This window comes from Anastrepha obliqua, chromosome 5, assembly GCF_027943255.1.
Source record: "Anastrepha obliqua isolate idAnaObli1 chromosome 5, idAnaObli1_1.0, whole genome shotgun sequence".
NCBI lineage: Eukaryota > Metazoa > Arthropoda > Insecta > Diptera > Tephritidae > Anastrepha > Anastrepha obliqua.
In genome coordinates this window covers 99,169,303-99,190,235 of record NC_072896.1, presented here as the reverse complement: position 1 = coordinate 99,190,235, position 20,933 = coordinate 99,169,303, and the positions used below count along the sequence as shown (strand labels likewise).

The 20,933-nt window shown below is 34.8% G+C and overlaps 1 pseudogene; it reads left to right on the top strand.

Annotated features, from left to right (window-relative positions):
• The first annotated feature begins 13,044 nt into the window (after positions 1 to 13,044).
• Positions 13,045 to 13,718, top strand: LOC129248896 (uncharacterized; annotated as a pseudogene).
• The last annotated feature ends 7,215 nt before the right edge of the window (positions 13,719 to 20,933 follow it).

Genomic DNA, 20,933 nt, shown 5'->3' with positions numbered 1-20,933 from the left:
CGTTTGGTATACATATACCATGGTGCATTTGTTATTGTCTTAAGTATCTTCGACTGAGCACGTTGTAGTATTCTCAAATTGGATTTAGAAGTTGTGCCCCAAACTTCTGTGCCAAACTTCTTAATTCGTCCAATTGTCGTTTTGTAGATTAAGGCTTTGTTTTGCAGCAAGAGCTTTGACTGAGGTCCTAGCAGCAGCCAGTACAATTGCCGAAAGGGATTTTTCATTTCATTTCTTTTTTCGCCTTCCCGTTTAGTTTAGATTCAATTGCAATGCCTAAGTATTTGGCTTTCGTATCAGTATTCGCGTCAGAGTTTCCAATCTTTAATGAGTCTATGGTTACCTTTCTGTTCGTGTAATTGACTTGAATTGTTTTATCGCCATTAATTTCTATATTCCTTTTTTTGAACCAATCCAGAGTTTTGTTTAGGTCGTTTTGTAAAATTGTTTGTTCTATATTCCATTAGTACAGTGTCATCTGCAAACGTCGCAATCATGCTATTTCCTCAAGACGGTTCGGATAAGTCAGCGGTGTAGAGAAGATAGAGAGTGGGTCCCGATACACAGCTCTGGGGAATTCCTGCGTTTATAGGTGCAATGTATGAACATGCGTCGTTATACTTACCATAAAATTTTCGATCTTGAATGTAACTTTTAAGCATTAGAAAGTCGTAGTTGGTAATCAAAATTGCGTATTTGATCTTTCTTAATTGGGACGTTCTGAATGCAATGGAGTCCTCAATTTTGTGATATTGGATTCAACTTTCGAGTTAACGCTATTTGAAAAATTCATTGGTGTCGCTGAGAGTTCGGTTAGAAATAAACTTCTCTTATCTTACAACCCTTCAACATTTGATCTTTATTATTATTATTTTTCATTTGTAAATATATAGTTATATATTTTATGTTTTTTTATTTTGTACGCTACGGTTACCGCCCAATTTTATTTTTATAATTATATTTCTAATATTATATTTTATAAAAAATATTGTTTTATTAAATTAAAGAATATACTACACTACAATCCATATAACTCAAAGTTTCACACTTTGTGCGAAATTTAAAATAATTTTTCTTAAAATATTAAATATTTATTCAAAATTTCTATCAAAATTCTGTATGCGCAGTTGTACGGCCCATTCAATTTTAGTACAATTATATGTGCAATTTTTGAGTCGCTACAATTTGTTTTAATTTATGAAATTTTTTTGCTACCGTATTTGAAATTTTCTTCCATTCGAAAAAAATTTCGAGTATTCTGACTAAAAATCTGTACATTAAGCGATCTTGGCATCCAAATTCATTTTTCCAAGAATTTCTATTACAGTGAATTATAGTTTATAGGTCTATAACTTCTTGTTTGACAAAACCAAGTAGTACTATTCAGCCTAAAAAAGAAGAGAAAGGAGAAGAAAAAGCCCTAACGAAGTTATTATTTTGGGATCCTGCACCTGGAAAACACTTTAAAGAATAACATAAGAATTATTTATTTTGTTTATTTAATAATTATCATATTTGTGAATTGATGAATTCTTACTGACTAATGAAACAATACGAATTGAGAAAACTAAAAAAACTGTATATAAAATAACTTTTGATGCATCAGGTGGCCAACACTCTTGGAAGCGAAATATCGAACAATTTATGGTGATGTAGTTAAGATGACGCTCTAGTCAATGGAGCATTTAGTAAATGGATCGTAGCTAATAGATCTCTAGGTAGTGCGTCTTATATGAGCTACATATATAGGAAATTACGGGAATTCTGATAGTACTTTTTTGGCGGAACTATCACTTGACCAAGCTGAACATTTTTTTGTGGGAAATCTGCATATTCTTTAAAGTAGAAAACGAAATTTCAAAGCATTCACTTGGACAGAACCATGCACTGATACTCAAGTTCAAAATAATCCAGAGTAATCATGTTATAAGTATTTTGGTAAGCCGCAGGCTGAATTCCAGGTTTTTAAGACTACATACCAACGTTCCTCTCGAAAGAGAATTACAGGGCGGTCTTTATATTCTTGAATAAGGTAGATACCTATGAAATGAGACTTTCGGCTATTGGTCCATAGATGTCGCATAGAAAGTGGACATACGCTAAGATATTGATGAAACACATAACATTTTTTCCACAAATAAAAAAAACAAATTTTTCCAAAAATATAGAACAAAAACAACATTTTCTTCCAGAATTCGTTACAGTTTTTTTACTGAGCATGGTCTCAGCTGTTAATGGAACGCATAAAATCAAAATCTGAGAGCGGTATTTTTCACAAATGAAAAACAAAAGAATTTTCTTCAAAATTTCGAGCAAAAAACATTGTTTCATAATTTGTTCCAGATTTTTTTTTTTTTAACTTAGTCTATTAATGTAAAAAAAGGATTTAATATAATAAAAGGCAAAACATTTTTAGCAAAAAAAAAACTGTTTTAGAAAAAATTTTGTTCCAGAAAAAAAGTGTTCGCTTAAAAAACTTAATTCCTTTCTTTGATTTCAAAAACAAATATTCCAGAAATTGTTCTAGATTTTTTTGTACTGAACATAGTCTCAGCTAATACAAGAAAAAATAAATTAAAAATCTGAGGGGGGTGTGTTCTTTCTATTTATATTTTTCTTCGAAATTTTGAGCAAAAAAATAAATTTTGTTCTAGAATTTGTTCCAGATTTTTGTTTTTTGTTTCGCATTTGAACATAGTCTTAGTTATTAATGGAAAAATAAGTATCATATTTAGCCTGAGGAGGGTAGTCGTAATAAATGAAAAACAAAAATTTGTTCAAGAAAAATTTGGAGAAAAAAAAATTTTGTTCTGGAAAATATTCTGCCCTATCACACAATCCATCGTAGCAAATCTTCGAATGTAAATGTCCACTCTGAATCGGAACAATTTTTTACCTCTCCGAGCCGTTTGATACCAAACGAGGTTTCAGACAGGGTGACTCGCTGTCGTGTGACTTCTTTAACCTGCTGTTGGAGAGCATCGTACGAGCCGCAGAACTTAATCGCTCAGGCACAATTTTTTATAAGAGCGTACAATTGCTGGCGTATGCCGATGATATTGACATCATCGGCCTTAACAACCGCGCTGTTAGTTCTGCCTTCTCCAAACTGGATAAAGAGGCAAAGCGAATGGGTTTGGTTGTGAACGAGGACAAAACGAAGTACCTCCTGTCTTCAAACAAACAGTCGGCGCACTCGCGTATCGGCACCCACGTCACTGTTGACAGTTATAATTTTGAGGTTGTAAAAGACTTCGTGTATTTAGGAACCAGCATTAACACCGATAACAATGTCAGCCTTGAAATCCAACGTAGAATCTCTCTTGCCAACAAGTGCTACTTTGGACTAAGTAGGCAATTGAGCAGTAAAGTCCTCTCTCGACGAACAAAACTAACACTCTACAAGACTCTCATCATGCCCGTCCTAACGTATGGCGCAGAAGCTTGGACGATGACAACATCCGATGAAGCGACGCTTGGAGTGTTCGAGAGAAAGATTCTGCGTAAGATTTTTGGACCTTTGCACGTTGGCAACGGCGAATATCGCAGACGATGGAACGATGAGCTGTATGAGCTTTACGACGACATAGACATAGCGCAGCGAATAAAGATCCAGCGGCTTCGTTGGCTGGGTCATGTCGTCCGAATGGATACAAACGCTCCGGCTTTGAAAGTATTCGATGCGGTACCAACTGGTGGTAGCAGAGGAAGAGGGCGGCCTCCTCTGCGTTGGAAAGATCAGGTGGAGAAGGACTTGGCTTCACTTGGTGTGTCCAATTGGCGCCGGTTAGCACGAGAAAGAAACGACTGGCGCGTTTTGTTAATCTCGGCCAAAATCGCGTAAGCGGTTATCGCGCCAATTAAGAAGAAGAAGAAGCAATCCGCTCGATGTCGAGGACACAATGTAAGTATAGGAATACCTTCATAGCTTCATAGATTAACTTTATTTTATGAAAAAGGTTTACTAAAAGTTACCGTTTGAATAAGACGGCCTTTTTGTACATCTTAAGTGTCCTAAATGGAAATGCATGCTCTAAGAGGTCGTGCTCCATCTCTTCGCTCCAGCGTTTGTCTTCCGTATTACGTTTTTTTTGTAGAGGGTGGGTACCAGCATGGAGTGGGAAAGGACTTTGACATTCCCATGGCTCAATCCACATTTTGTGGCATATTAAAAGACGTGTTATACACTCTTCAATGTCATCTATGTTCTCAGTGGGTTAATCCTGATTTAAGGAAGAAAGAAAAAAGAGAGGCAAAGATGGACTTTTATCAAAAATATGGATTTTCTGGTGCGGTTTTATGTGTAGACGGAACACATATTAAAATTGTTGCGCTAGCTCAAGACAAATTTCTGTATTTTAGTCGTAAAGGGTACTTACTATAGCATCAATGCTGTGATTGTAAGTCTTGCAAAAACTGATATTTGAAATATCTTTCTAATATTTTATTTATTGCAGATGTGAGATAATAAAATGAGAATTCGTTAGGTAAATGCGCAGTATCCTTGCAGCAACTACGATGCTTTACGATATTTGGAACGTAAGCAGCGCGCGAAATTTTTTTGAAAAGAAACACCTAAACGGCGAACGAAACACTTGGCTTTTGGGTATGTGCATACACATATAGACATATAGACTCTAGAGCCATGGTTAATGACACTTTTTCGTTCACCTACAACAGGAAGCGCCAAAGGAAACTACAATAACATACATGCAAAAGCAAGAAATACTATAAAAAGGACCATAAGTGTATTTAAGAACCGATTCATATGCCTTCAGGGTGCTCGTGAGCTTTATTATGAACCCACGAAGGTTTGCCAAATAGTGAACGTTACCGCAGCATTGCACAATATTTGTATCCATTATCCCGTGGTTGATGATTTTTCAGAAAATGTTGAAGAAAACCATTTTAATCAAACGTATGAACCTTCTCCTTCAACATATACTGATGCAGCTATTCGGATAAGGGAATCTATATCTTCGACATTAACACGACTATAATATTCAATTAAAAAGTAGCAAGACTTATATGTATTATGTATTATATGTACGTATGTTCTTTTTTGTTTTCCGCTAGCTTCCTTTTAATATACGCCTTCCAGTCTAGCCATACCTAGCAAAACGATATATATACATATATTATTGTATTTTCAATAAAATATGTGTATTAATTTTTTTTTTTTTTTGACAACGCTTCGAGGCTCTTATTTTCTACTTCTAAGATTTGTTGTTTTATTAGATTTTTGGCCGCAATCAAATTAATTAAAACAAAAACAAAAAGCAATTATAAAAAATGTTTATAGGAATATAAATTTTTTTTTCGGAAAAAAATGTTCATAAAAAAATGTTCATAAAAAAATTTGTATAAAAAAATGTTTATAAAAAATTTGTATAAAAAAATTTCCGAAAAAAAATGTTGTTCTTGAAGTATGTTTTCTTTTGAAAAATTACAAAAAAAATGTAATATACATATCAAGAGAACATAAGCTATTTCTATTTGAAAACAAAACCAAAATTCTTAACAATAAATAAATCTCAAATTTTTAATTTTTTTCCAAATTTATCCAATTTATATCTTATTATACTGAATTATACTAATAAACCAATTTTCAGAAAAATTTTACGATATCGATCAAAATATTTCCATCAATTCGCTTAGAATCACTCATTTACTGTGTTCGGATTATAGGAGAAGAAGAGGAAGAGTTTTCACAGCAACGGATAAGCTATGGTACACATTACGCTAAATTTCACAACATTTTTCTGACCGCCAGCTGCACTTTTTCACCTTGGTCGTGAAACAACACTGGCTTCTAACTCAAAAATTGAAACAATTGAACTGAAATATTTTCAAAATATTCCAGGAAATTAAGCATAAATAATACAATACATGCACATAAATTTGGGGATTAATTATAATTTAAATACAAGTCGTGCTGCTTACAGTACATAAAAACAAAAAAAAAATGCCACAAGGAGCAAAATTCCACTTAGGCCCGTAAATGAAACAAAAACTCGCAAAAGACATACTCGTAGAAATACACTCACTCTCCCAATCAAGCACCCTTCGAATGCCGCTCGAATACTTTTCACAACTGTTTAATTGCATACCAATACCAGTAACCCGCAAATCAAAAGGGAAAAAACAACGAATTGAAAAAATTAATGAATGAGAAACAAAAAGAAAAAAAAAATCGGAAATGATAAAAAGGAATTCGCTGAAACCAAATTGAAAATCGAAGGCACAAAAACTGCAAAGGAACTTTAAAAGCAATCAATGCCACGGCGTATTTATGTGAGGCATAGTGACAGCAGAGTCACAGAGCGTAGAGAAGGAGGAGGAGGAAGTAGACAAAGAAGAAGAAGAAGAAGAACAAGAATAAAAAAGTGAGTTCACTTTAATGAAGCGCTTACTGAGGCCAACGAAATATCTACATAAAAGCAGCTAACGGCCATTGAAGAAGAACTTTGAAAAATCGTTTTAAATGAGCGAATGAATTTTTTGTGCAAACCAACATGATAAGGCCTCGCAGCACAAAGCCTCAGCTATGCTAAAAGTACTTCCGTTTAAGGTGTACAAGCTCACACTTACACTCTGCTTATTCTATTTACATACATTTACGGATGTGTGGCAAATGTGTGCGTATGTCCTTACATCCTTACTTGGCACATCCACTGCTTGCTTTGCCACTTAAATATACGAGTATATGGACATACATACCATATATAAAGGTATATGCCAGCTTTTTAGTAAGCTTCAAGCAAAAGATACCGTTTTTTAAGTTGTAAATTTTTTGCTGTTGTGGGAAGTCGATTTGCTTTAGTTTTTGCATTACCTGCGTATCCTTTTATATGCCTTTCGTTTGCCTTTACCTTTGATATAATTTTTTGTATACCTTTCAGTGCTAACATTTGGTCGACATTTTTTTTTACTAACATTTTTTACCACAATTTTTTCAGCCGTATTTCCTTTAGGTTTTTGGTCAAATATCCTTTGAACGCCCATTGTGCTTTGTACTCTTAGAATCGATGAGTGTTCTCGCTTAAGGTTGAAGCAGCAGTAAAGTGCAACGTACGATTATTTGATGATGTATAACTATACACATGCCCTAGCATATTCATATCAAATGTTCGAAGATACGAACATTTATTTTTATTAGGGTTGTTCCAAAAAATTAAAAGTAGGAATAGAAAATTTAATGAATACGAGTATCCCCAGCACCTGCATTGAGGCACCTTCTTTGTCCATTGTGGTTAGCACCACAAGTTACGCTTCAACTACACGTGACCCCCAAGAGGGTAGCAGTTTGAGTTTAAAGTTAGCCACAAATCAGACAACTGGGATGACTGCTGTCATACCCCAATCCCGAGCGTTTATTGGGTAGCCCTGCTGAAACACTTAGTACTTACCAGCGACCAAAAGGCTCGACAAGCAATTAATAACTAACTTCGCTGACTAGTTTGTGTGGTACCCAGAGGCGTCGTTAAGCTTTTTTTTTAAACCAAAGACGAGTTCATCTGCTGGGTTTCGATCAGATCGCTTAATCACATATGCAGTAAATTTCTCGAAAAGATTCCGTAAAACCCAAATGGCGCGAAACAAAGCTTTAACGGAGAAAAATTTTATTAGGGTTGCCATATGTCTAAAAAATATAGTTTAATAACTATTGTAATTAAGTAATATATTGCATTATTGCATGAAAACTTTTAGGCAAGAGTATTTTTGAGTAGAGCTGCCATCTATCTAAAAATAATGGCTATGAAAGCAAGATATTTTAATACGAATACGAACACAACATTTAACTTAGCAAAAAAGTAGGACTGCCACTTTTTATAAAAATATTTTACAATTTTTTCTAGGGCTTTATGGTATTGCATGTCATTTCAAATATTGCAATATGAGCATCGCGCGAAATCTATTGAAAAGATATTTTTGCCACATATCTCAAAAATTAAAATTATAATGAAATATTATATAGAATATTACATTGATTATATCCAAGAAAATCTTTCTGCTTGACATATTTTTTAACAAGGTTGCCATCTATCTAAGATTTATAATAACACAGGCAAGAAATTTTAATACAGATACCAAGCAAAAGGTGTTTAAAAAATCCGTCTTTGATTCAGAAAACCGAATTGGGGTTGCCACTTTTTAAAAAAAGTTATTTGTAAATCTTTCCGGTGAGTTCTTATTCGTAAGTTAATTAAAATATTGCAATATGAATATCAAACAATGAGTAGTCATAATTATATCACAATAATTATATAAAATGTAAGAAAAAAGATAAAATATGTGTGAAAGCCTAGAAAAGACGTATCTTTAATAGGGTTGCCACGTATCTAAAAATAATTATTACACAGATAAGATATTTTCACATAGATATCAAACTGAATGTGTATGCAAATACTGTTTTCAATTCAAATAAAAAAGAGTAGGGTTGCCACCTCTCTAAAAATAATAACTGCACAGATAAGATATTTTCACATAGATATCAAAATGAATGTGTATGAAATTACTGTTTTCAATTTAGACAAAAAAGAGTAGGGTTGCCACTTTTTACAAAAACATTGTACTAATTTTAATTTAAACCGACAAGATTTTTTAATTTTGATATCTAAATAGAAATAATTAAAGATCGCGATTTTAATTCAAAAGTATTATTTGTAGTGCTGCCACTTTTTATTGAAATATTTTATTCGTTTTTTCTATAGTTCAGTCATTAAAACTCAAATACAAACAAAAATTTAAATCTAAACACTAACTGACTAAACCCTAAGGAATTATATGATGCTTGCTTGGCCAGCAAAGACAATCTCTACATACTACTTACTAGGTAATTCAATAAGTTTTGCAGTTCGATAAGAAAAATACAAATTAATGTTTTGAAATGCAATTTATTATTCAGTATAGTAGTCCTTAGCATCAATACACTTGTTCCAACGAGATTTCAATTTATGAATTCGACCCCTGAAGTGAGAATCTGGATGGGCTGCAAAACACGCTGCCACAGCTGTTATGACCTCATTATTTGATAAAAAACGCTTTCCATGCATGAAATTTTTAGACCTGATAATAGATGGAAGGCACTACATCCAACAACTGCTCGAACTTTAATTCATGGATTTTAGCCACTGTCAAAGGTCTTTTGTGACACGGTGCGTTTTCCAGATAAAAAAGATTTTTTTCTTTAGGAAACTGGGTATTTTTTGACGAATTTTTTTCTTCAGTTGGTCTAAAGGGTGCACTAATATTCGAAATTTATTGTTTCACCAGTTTGCAAGTAATCCGCTAACAAACCTCCTTTCGCATTCTAAAGCTTAAGCTTATGCTAACGCTTTCTTGGCCGACTTTTGGACACGAACTCGTCTCGGAGCCGAAAAGCCAGGTTCACACCACTCTTTAGCCCCTTGTTTTGATTTAATATCTTGTTGATAGACAAAAGTCTCATCCGTAGTGATAGACCCAAGTCTCATTCTAGTAATAAAATCCACTTAGTCCTTTCGAAAACACTATAAATGTTGCCGAGAAGGTCTCATACAAATTTGTTTTTGCGCCATTATTAGCGAATACGGCTTTCTGAAACCCAATACTTCAGTCAAAATATAGCTTACACTGCTCAATGCTAGTGCCTACGGCTTCTACTAAATCTATTTCAGTCACCTGACGATTTTCCAATACGATTTCTGGTGTTGTTGCTGTTTTTGGACGTCCTTGACATGAGTGGTCTTCAAGGCTTGTACGACCACGTTTAAATTTAGCAACCCATCTTTCCATTGTACTAATTGATGGCGAAAAGTCCTTATAGAATTTGAACAATTTTCCGTTGTTTTTAAATCTTAGAAAAATAAAAATTCCCTTGTAGTAAATACTGTGACACGTCGGTACTAATTGGCTTGCAACCAAAGAATGTATTGACAGGCTAGTAGCAATACCTTGTCATATCAGACCGCTAAACTTATTGAACAACCAAGTATATACATATATATTGGCAACGACATATGTATACTCACATGCATTGAGCCATTAAGCATATTAGAAATGTATACTTCCCCCCTCTATATAATCAGCCAGAGCCCCAACGAAGTGTTGCTGAGTACAGCTGGCACAAAATTTCACTAAAAAAATTATATCTCACTGTAACACCCTAATGTTCCATACTTCTTTGTTTGTGCATAGTACGAATAAGCGAGCGTCTATGGTGCAAGGCCAGTGCACAGAATTTCTGTTTTGGTCCAAATACTTGCTCCACTTTTTCATTTTCCACATCGTTGTATGTACTTGCCAACCAGAAAAAGTTCAATGTCTTGTGGGCAGATTGCCTTTATGCCTCTTTTTGTGAAAAATATGAAATATCGTGTTGCGAGTTGGATATGTAGGGAGTCAAAAGTAGGATAACAATTTTGAGACAAAAAACTACGATATGGAAAAAATTCTAATTATTGTGATATTGATTGACACTCTTTTGTATTTTCAACACTTCTATAAAATTGCAGCATGAAAGGCTTCTGAAGTCTTTTTTGCTTTTTTATATGCCAAGTCGGTAAGTCTAGATTAACAGAACAGCTATTACCTTATTATATTTTCAAATTTGGTATTCTTAATTTTTAATTATGAGGAGTAACGCCAATAGAAGTAAGCAAGGAATATCAATCAAGACATGAAATTTCGGTCAGACATGAAGGTGTTTCCTAAACGAAAAGCACACTTATCTCGAGCCTACGCCAAAACTGGAGAAAGTTCGTGCGTGCTTATAAATTAAATGATGATAGGTTCGATGTCCACTGTGGATGCAAAACAGCTAATGATAGAAAAAATTATTACCTACTACGATTGTCCCCAGCCATAAAAGTCCCTTAATAGGGAATTTCACATGTATACTGGAGGTTAAGAAACTCGTCTTTTATAGGTACAGCAGCGTTTCTTCAACAACGGAGCACCTCCAGTGGAAACGGTAGTCCTACCGCAACACAGGTCCGTTCCGACGGACAATATAATTTTTTCCATGTTTTTTTTAGACTAAAGCGCTCTTTATGTTGAGCACCTCGTAAGTTGAAGAACTTCTATTAAAATTAAAAAGGACAAAAACCGAAGATGACTTCTTAGTTAAAGAGGTGACCCTCTTAGGCGAGTGACGAATGACGAACCAGAGACCACTTTTTCACTGCGAGGAATCTCCAACATTTCCCCACTAGCTCCACACAGCTACCCTCTTTACCTCCTGGATGAAGGAGATCAGACTCCACCACTATAATAGACTGACTATTTGGGGACTATAGACACTATATAGACAGTCGTTAAACAGCATTCATCGGACGACTCTTGCCATCATCCTCAACTCCTGACCCACGAATGCTGTTATCGTAGGCTAACCACCACCGTTTACAAACGAAGAGCTCCAGCTGCCAGCGTAACTTTGGCTCAATCACAATCTGGATATTGTAACTCCTACTTATCCAGAATAGACACCAACTTACTCAATATATGTCCTACATGTGAAGCCACCACGTACAATACTAACCAACTATTCATATGCCCTCTCAAACTCACTCACCTAACACCACTCCTCCTCTGTAACCAACTTATCAAAATAGCACGTTCCCTGGGCCTATCGTTAGATAAGTTAGACGATGATGATCGGTGACTAAATCGCACTGTAAGGAACTAGTAAACTTCTGCACCGAAACCAACAACAAATAACCATTTACCAGCAGAGGTGTTTAAGTATTTCAAACACTGGCACTAGAACTACCTAAACTCAATAACCAAACGAAGCCTGTGCGCGAGATGCTCTTCTTTCAGTTGCTCTTCTTCCTATCAAGAGGGAACTAATGTCGATGGTTAGTCCCACCATGAGTCTAAGAGCATTTTGCAATTAGAAAACTGGTAGCGAAGAATGAACTATGAGAAACTTACCAGCCCTTCGCGAGTTCTAAGTGAAGCAGTGCCAAAGTCGCATCCTCCTCTTAGTGTCTATCTATCGAGTTTGCTGCAAAGCAAATATGAAATTCTGAAATCTCACTTATAATGCTACATAATATTTGGGGTCAGTGTATAGTGGACCTTATTACTATATTATAAACTTGCAATGAAATATATATCACTCTTTAATTTACACTTTAAACTTATTTTAATACATATATGTAATTCAGGCAGAGGTAACCGCGCTCGAGGCAGCAGTCGCCCATTGTTTATCAGCGTAAGTAGGTCATCAATTATTCCGATAGCCAACAGACTATCAAATTACAATGTTTTCATTTGTTCGTTATCCTTTTTATGATCCATTTTAATACATGCAAAAATTTTAAATTTAACGTTCACTTTATTTTTGCATTCAATGTCTGAAAATGATAGCTCAACTCGATTTGATTTCCGCTTATTTGACTTTTTCATCAGAATTAGAGCACCATAAGCTGAAAATCAGCACATCAATATGGTGGTAGTCTGTCTGTAAAGAAAAAAGTGGGTGATAAATGTAACATTTAATTAAATGCTGCAGCCTTTTTATATTTTCATTATTATTCTAGTAGTTTATGCAGTAGTGCAGTGCTAGCTATTTTCTTGTTAATTTTGTAAAAAAAAGTTCATGTTTTTGCGCACACAAGTTTCCTATAACAGCAAAAATTGTACGCATTGTCAAAGTGATGAGAGCGATGAAACTCAACCAAATTTGACATCTGCGTTGCATTTAGTTTCATAAAAGTATGAGGAGAAAATTAATGAAATCCAACTCCCATATAAGCGAAAGATTGCAGAGAGTCAAGAGCTGTCCAACTAACGCTTTGGGAAATTTAGAGTCAGACAAAAGCGAAAAGTACGTTTCATCTCTCCTATTGAAAAATAATTTTCAATAAAAATTTTATGCTACTCATAAGGATTGTAGCATAGTAAATGCGTGTAATATTACCAAGTAAAATGTCATTAAATTTTATGAATTTGGCACAACTTCAATACAGAAATATGTTTACTCTCAAGTAGGGAAATTGAATGTGGTGATGATTTTTTTCTCGGTGAATTTTTTTTTATAAATTAAGTTCAAACAGAATGAGTAATTTAACAAAATCTGTGCGTCATTACGGTAACAGTCTGATTGCCACGACCCACTCTGAAAATTGCACTGAAAAGTGTCTTTGGTAAACGCGACTTCACCCGAACATATTGGCATAAAGAGATGATTCTGGAGCAGCGGAAGTAACCAGTAGTGTCTTGAATATACGCAAGCTTAGCCTGAACTGGAGCTGCGGTTGCGGAGGCACCAAGAACATGCATAGTAAAGGTGAACGTGATCTTGTGGAACTCCTCACTGAAGGAGTTTTCGCCTAGCGAAAATCGCAAAAGATCCAGACAATACTTACCACTTTGGATGGATGGATGGATTTAGCGTGAAACTAGAAGGCACCGACGTAGAGTAGGTTAACCAAACTGATAAAGAGAAAATCGCCATTAACTTCACTGTCAACTACACCGTAGATACTGAGTATGAACCTGAATTGAATCCGAATGCTGAGAAGACTGAAATCGGTGAGATGCGCAGTAAAACACGTTTTTAAGTAAATATCATTAAGGCCAATTCGACACTCTCGTGCACGTGCTCTTTCTTATAGGGTATTTTTGGCATCGATGAAAATCACATTTTCCAAGGTGAATGGAATGATAAAGTTTATGCCGCGGTTGCTGATGTGCTTTATGGATGCATTTATCATAGATCTCCTGGATGAGAAGGATGAATTAATTTGTTGAAAAATTCTGACATTTGGTCACCGGATTCAAGCACAGATCATAATTTGGGTTGTTGGAAAGCCGCCGGCAAGTAACTCTGGCCACCACATCATTATTTCTTTCCAGGCTTTTTTGTAGAGCGTTTTCTTACCACTTCATAAAGACCTAAGGGACCAATATAAGTTATGTTTAATGTTTAAGGATTAATAACAGGCGTAACAAACTATATTTAATTTTTTGGAGCCTACGTTTTCGTGTTATAAAGTAAGCTTAATCAGGGCGATTGTGCATGAATGCCACATATTTTTAAACTGTTTAAGAAATAAACAAAATATCACTTTTTGGGTATCAAATAAAATAAATTTTTAACAATTTTGCTCATATAGTAAATATTTTTTCATAGTGTTGCCACCTGTGTCTTAATAAAAAAAACATTACTTGAAATAAACATCTAACGAGGCAACATATATGTAATGAAAGGTATTTCTAATAGCTTTAACTCACAACTATTTTCGAAAGTGTTGCCACCTAGTTTTTTATATAAAACGCTTCTTGAAACCAAAATTGAATATTAAGATTAAAGGGAAAGAAAAGATAGTTTTTGACAGTTCTGGCACAGAAATATCTTTGCATAAGGTTGCCACCTATATTTTTTTTAAATGTTTCTTGAAATAAATGTGTAATAATGTGATAAATATGGTATGAATGGTATTTTTTGACCCTTATAGCTCAGAAATATTTTTACATGGGGTAGCCACCTATTTTTGTTACATAGTACGTCTCTTCAAATAAATATTTAATGTTGCCGTAAATATCAAAAATACTTGTACATGGGGTTGCCACCTATTTTTTACATAAAAAGTTTCTTCAAAAATATATATTTAAAGATGTGATAAATATGGTATGAAAGGTATTTTTTGACCCTTCTAGCTCATAAATATTTTTACATGGGGTTGCCACCTATTTTTTTTAATAAATCGTTTCTTCAAATAATTATTTAATGATGCGATAAATGCTAAATTAAAGACTTTTTTTGACAGTTTTAGCTCAGAAATATTTATCCATAGGGCTGCCACCTGATTTTTTATATAAAAGGTTTCTTGAAATAATTATTTAATCATGCGATAAATGCTAAACTAAAGAATTTTTTGACAGTTTTAGCTCAGAAATATTTTTGCATAGAGTTGCCACTTATTATTTTACGTACAATTTTTCTTAAAATAAATATTTACTGATGCAATAAATGTGAAATTAAAGGCATTTCTTGACAACTCTAGGTCAGAAATACTTTTGCATAGGGTTGCCATATAATTTTTATAAAGCACGATTTTTGCAACACATATTTTATGATGCATTAAATGGGAAATTAAAGGCAAGTTTTGACAATTCTAGGCCTGAAATACTTTTTCATAGGATTGCCACCTAATTTGTTATATACAACTTTTCTCGAAAAAAATATTTAATAATTAGATGTATGGGAAATAAAAGATACTTTTGACAGCTCTTTTTCGGAAATATTTCTGTACAGGGTTGCCACCTAGTTTCTGCATATACAATGCTTGTTGAACTAGTTACTAAATAATGAGATATACACATGGTATAGCTAGGTTAAATTGTCTAAGACAAGGCATGCCTTGTCAAATGCTACCTGCATTTGATTTCCATCCCCTAACTAAGTTGCTTAAACCACTTAGATCTTTTTAAGATGGTAACTAATTCCACCAGTGAGACATTTTGCAAATTTTGCAGGTCTTCAAAGAAATAATCGATAATATATCTGACACGGCTTCTTCGAAGTGCAGGACATTCACAGAAAAGGTGCTGTATCGACTCAATTTCTTTTTCATCTCCCCAACTCCTGCAGAACTCACTGTGAGGTACACCCATTCTAATGGCTAAGGTTCCGCTAGTGCAATAACCCGTTATAACACCTGTGAGGATCTGTTGAATCCAAACAGACATTTTGCCCTTTTAAGATTAAGTTTTGGCCTGAACGCTTTCGATGCCCTACAGTTAGTAGTCAGGCACTATCTTCTATTAGTTGCCGTGTTTACGCTGAAGTCAATCGCAGTGTACAGTTCGTTTAAAGAAATGCTAATGTACGCTACCCCGCGCTAAAGGTCCAGCTCAAAGCCTTTTCGTACACTCTCATCCGCTCTTTCATTTTCCCCTCCCCTCCAGAATGGCCAAGGACCCAACAAAGTGTGGGGTTGTGTTGTTGGATAAATGAAAGCGACCTCCGGCATTCTTTAACACATCTTGGAATGCTGCGTGCTGACTATCAACACAAATGTTAAGACTTGAGGTATGTAAATCCATTAACTAGGAAGTCCATTAGCTTGGTATAGCTAACAAGTGAAATAATCTGAAAAAAGGTTTAAGCGAATTGTAATTTTAAACATTTCGAATTACAAAAATTAAGATATTTTTATGGTTAAATAAAATATAAAATAAAGATTATGTACTTTAAAAGAGCCAGTCTAGCTACTACTTATACTTATACATATATATTTATTACTATTCTTTTCAAATTCCTTTATCAAAAAACTGTTTACATGGCAACATCATTTCACAAATTGGGGATTTAAAACAAATATCAAATGAAATTTAAAAATCTCATGAAGGTTTTGTGTGTGCAGAGCTGATTGTATTTTTACATTTTCATTACTACCCCATTCGGCCAGTGAAATGTCTATAAATATTCCCATGCAAAGTAATTACAATTGCAGCAGTGGGGGAAGAAATAATACATGTAAACACACAAAAAATTGGTACTAAGGTGGACGTAAATTTGTTTTTATTATTTGTTTATTGAAAAGAGTAATAATTATGAATAATTAATTCAATTATAACAGAGTAGAAACAAAACAAAAAAAAACAAAATGAGATAAGCACTGGCTGCTAAGAGCTTCGGCTATATCTTTTTTTATTATTTTTATCACTATTATTATAAGAGGGAACAGCTACTACCTGAAGATCTATTGCTGAATTTAAACGTGGTCGTACAAGCCGTGAAGACAATCCACGTCAAGGACGTCCAAAAACAGCAAAAACACTAGAAAGCGTAGAGAAAATACAAGATATCGTATTGGAATATCGTCAAGTGACTGAAAGACATTTAGTAGAAGCCCTAGGCATCTCATTTGGCAGTGTAAGTAATATTTTGACTGAAGTATTGGGTGTCAGAAAGCTGTGTGCAAACAAGCAATAGATTCGAATCCGACATTCTCAGTAGTATTTAGAGCGTTTTCGAAAGGATAAAGTGGATTTTGTGAACCGATTCAACACTAAAGATGAGACTTGGGTCTATCACTATAATTCTAAATCAAAACAGGAGGCTAAAGAGTGATGGGAACCTCCGAAACGAGTGCGTGTCCAAAAGTCGACCAAGAAAGTGCTAGCATAAGCTTTTTGGAATGCGAAAGGAGTTTTATTTGTTGATTACTTGCAAACTGGTGAAGCAATAAATTCTGAATTTTAGTGCACCCTTTTAGACCAATTGAAGGAAAATATTCGTGAAAAAGGGCCTAGTTTGCAAAAGAAATACATTATTTTTCACCTGGAAAACGCGCCGTGTCACATGAGCCTTTTGACTGTGGCTGAAATCCATGAATTTAAGTTCGAATTGTTGGAGCATCCACCGTAATTACCAGATTTGGCTTCTAGTGACTTCTATCTTTTTCCAGACCTAAAAAAATGCATGCCTAGAAAGCGTTTTTTATCATACTATGAGTTCATAGCAGCTGTGGAAACGTGTTTTGCAGCTCTTCCAGATTCTCACTTCAGGGATGGAATTCATAAGTCGGAACATCGTCTGAACAAATGTATTGATGGTCAAGGCAACTGTATTGAATAAAAATTGCATTTCAAACCATAAAATTGTGTTTTTCTTATCGAACCACAAAAAATTTATTAAACAACTTAGTATTTTTTTATATCTCTTTTTTTTATTATAATTGCAAGATATCTAAATATTTTTTATATTCAAATTGAAAGGTTTTTTTAAGCTGTGTGGGGTTTTTATCCAAAAAATAAGAAATAGCTGATACAAAGTATTGGGAAATAAATCTTAGGGTATAATTTTTTAAAACATTTGTAAAGAGGAATTAAAAAAGGAAACTAAATCTGTAAACTTTTTATGTCATATTTACGGAAAGGAGTTTCGGTGAAATGTCCAAAGCCTTGGTAGCGCGAGTCGAAAACAAAACAATTTTTTTTTTTAAATAGGTGTATCATTATTTTGGTCATGGCACAAATTTAGGGCGTAACATTAAGTTTTGGGTGTAACATTTTTTTAAATCATAAAAATAATAATTTCTGTTTTTGGCCCGCCCTAGTGTCACATAACAAACAAGAAATTTAAAAAGTGCAATACGAACATTCCTGCTTTACCTACCCAGTATTTGTTTACATTTACACACCTTCATATACGCATATTTATGAAGTTTTTATATAAAATTCAACTCATTTGATACCCATATTGGAATAGTTTACTTAATTTTTAAATAATTTCAGCAGTAAATGCCAAGCCAAGCTCGGTCGCACAGGCCCTATAGCAATAATATTAAAAAAGGAAGTTTTTATTTCTACATAAAAAACAACTTTTACTTGGAACACCCTTTACTTTTTATTTTTATTATTTATTATTTCATTTATTTACTTTTTCTTTTTTCCTCTAGATGCGGACATACATATTTTGTATTTACTCTTTTTCCATCTTCTACTTTTTCAGATAGGATTTTTGTTGTTGCTATTAAATGGGCTTTTTAATTTCTTGCCGTTATTTTTATGTGTAAAATTTTATTTCTCCTGCTTTGTTTTTACGTTCAACCTTAAATTTTTTCTTTGGAGAATTTGTATTTATGCAAATTTTATTGCTAACCTAAATGCAGCTCTCCAACTTATTCCACGCGCAGAGAGTCTGTGAGCTACATGCACTCCACAACCCCTCCTCCTCAGTAGGTATTTCCACAATTTTTTCAAATTTTATTTTGCTGCTTTTTTGTAGCAGCAGCATTGCTGGAATGAATGAATGCATGTCGATGGCATGCAAGTGAGTAGTTTTCGGCACCGCCAAAAACTGTGCTATGAATGGCTCGAATGGCTGAATGCTGCAGATCCGTGTGCCTTTCACTTTACGCAGACATACCAGAGTTTGTCGGCGTTATTTTAAAGCAAAACCGTGGTTTTTAGTATCTTCGGTACTTCATGCCACACTTTTATGCCACCTCCACAAATTGTGTCATACGTTTTGACCGTTGTGCGACGGAAGTTTTATTTATAGCCAGTTGAATTAGCACATACAAACTGTTTTTATGTGACAAACGCAGGTACTCATATATACATTACACAAACTAGCAATCTAAGACGAGCGCACAGGCTGCATACTTTCAGCCGAGAGTAAGAGTCCATTGTACTATGCGACAGCGTAGATCGCTTCAGCATTTTATTGCATTCGCAGAATTCCATATACTACATACTTTCCGCACTCTTTCAATCTCATTTCCATTGTTCCTTTGTTGTCTCATTTTGCTTGACTAGTGATTCTTACTAAAAATTATCAAACTTTCAACCCATTAAGCGCAGTGTCAGACAATGCTCGAAATGATAAGTAGGTGAGAAGCATTTGAAAAATGTATATGGCATAGAAAAATGTAAAATGCATAGCAAAATGAGTAGAGCGAATAAACTTTGAAAGAAAACTAAAATTTCAGCATTTTTCATTTTATATCGGGTGTTTTTGAAGTGAAACTTCTTAGGCGTCGATGGACGAGCGAGAATGGAGAGTAAAATTTCAAGGTCATGCAACGTTTTGGGCATTTTCGTTTCGGAAGAGAAAAAAAATATGTAACGTAGAGGAAAAGGAGGGAGAGAGCTATACTTTATATATATCTTAGATACCCTTTAGGCTACTTTTCCTGAGTTTTTCCTTGTGGTTGCTAATTTCTAGTGCAAAATAACTCTGCCTACCTTTTGGCGCTTGTTTGTTGATGCAAACTTGTAGGAAACATATTTTTGGTTCCTACCTTTCGGTGTTTTATTTCCTTAGTGTCTACTGTTTGAGGCGTTTTTTGGTCCCCATTTTTTTGGCGTTTTTTCCTGCCTACTTTTTGGCGCTTATTTCTGTTTCCTAGCTAGTGCTTGTGCGTACTATAAAGTGCTATCCGTTCCGGTGTCAGATTTATTGGTATTGCCTTGCGGTAATTTGCGCGGTTGCTGCGGTCCTGGAATTGCTGGGTTTGTGCGGGTGATAAACGCTCGGAGCATTGTTACCGCGGTTTGTTTCCGGCGTTTACCTACACCGGTCGACCCTTCTCGGTTTTTTGTAAATTTTGTCTATTTGTATTCTCTGTAAATGTTTTGAATTTATTTAGAGATATATTCTTTCTCATTCTCTCTCGGATCTCTCCCTCTTTCTTTGTCTGTACTGCGGTACATTCTGCATTCTGTTCAGTAAGATTTGACAAATCCTCATAAGTCCTCATAAGTCGTCTTAAAACCAGAACAACGCTCCGAAATTATGGAAATATACTAAAAAAAATAATAATAATAAATCTGTTCTCGAAAATCATAAAGCGAATTGTTAAGGGGTTAGAGGTATACAGAATTATCCGAAAATTCGAATACTCCAGAGAAAGCTCCCTTGCCTTTCCTTCTATGTTCCTATGGCCAGATATCCAGATGAGGGTGATGTCAGTCGTGCGTGCAAAGGCATTTAATCCTTCTTTGCATTGTTGGGTGATTTTGGAATAGGGTATTGCTGAATTTATAGCTGAGTGGCTGTCATCATTTATATCTTTCTTATACCTGGCTCTTTCCTCTAAAAGATATTGTACGCCCCATGATTTTACCATGGTTTATCCACGGCTCTTGTATGTCTAATATGTATATCCTCCTCGCTGAGACGGATATCTAAGCTGCTAGTGGATGCTTTGGAATGTTTCAGGTTAATTTACACGAACCTCAACATCCTTGCTGTCGTCGGTGATGTCTCGACTTCCTCTGGGCTCACATCGCCTCTGAATACCTTTCCTTTGGCCATACGGATGACAAGGCGGATTTTGTTGTCCGCCTTGTCCGCCAGTTCCTCCAATCGTTCTTGTCTTGTAGCATACAAGCAGGAGCGCGAGAAAGTCAAACTAAAGATACCGATTTTACTCATTTTTTATATTTAGTAAAAAAGTTACTTAAAAACAAAGATGGATGATTAATTT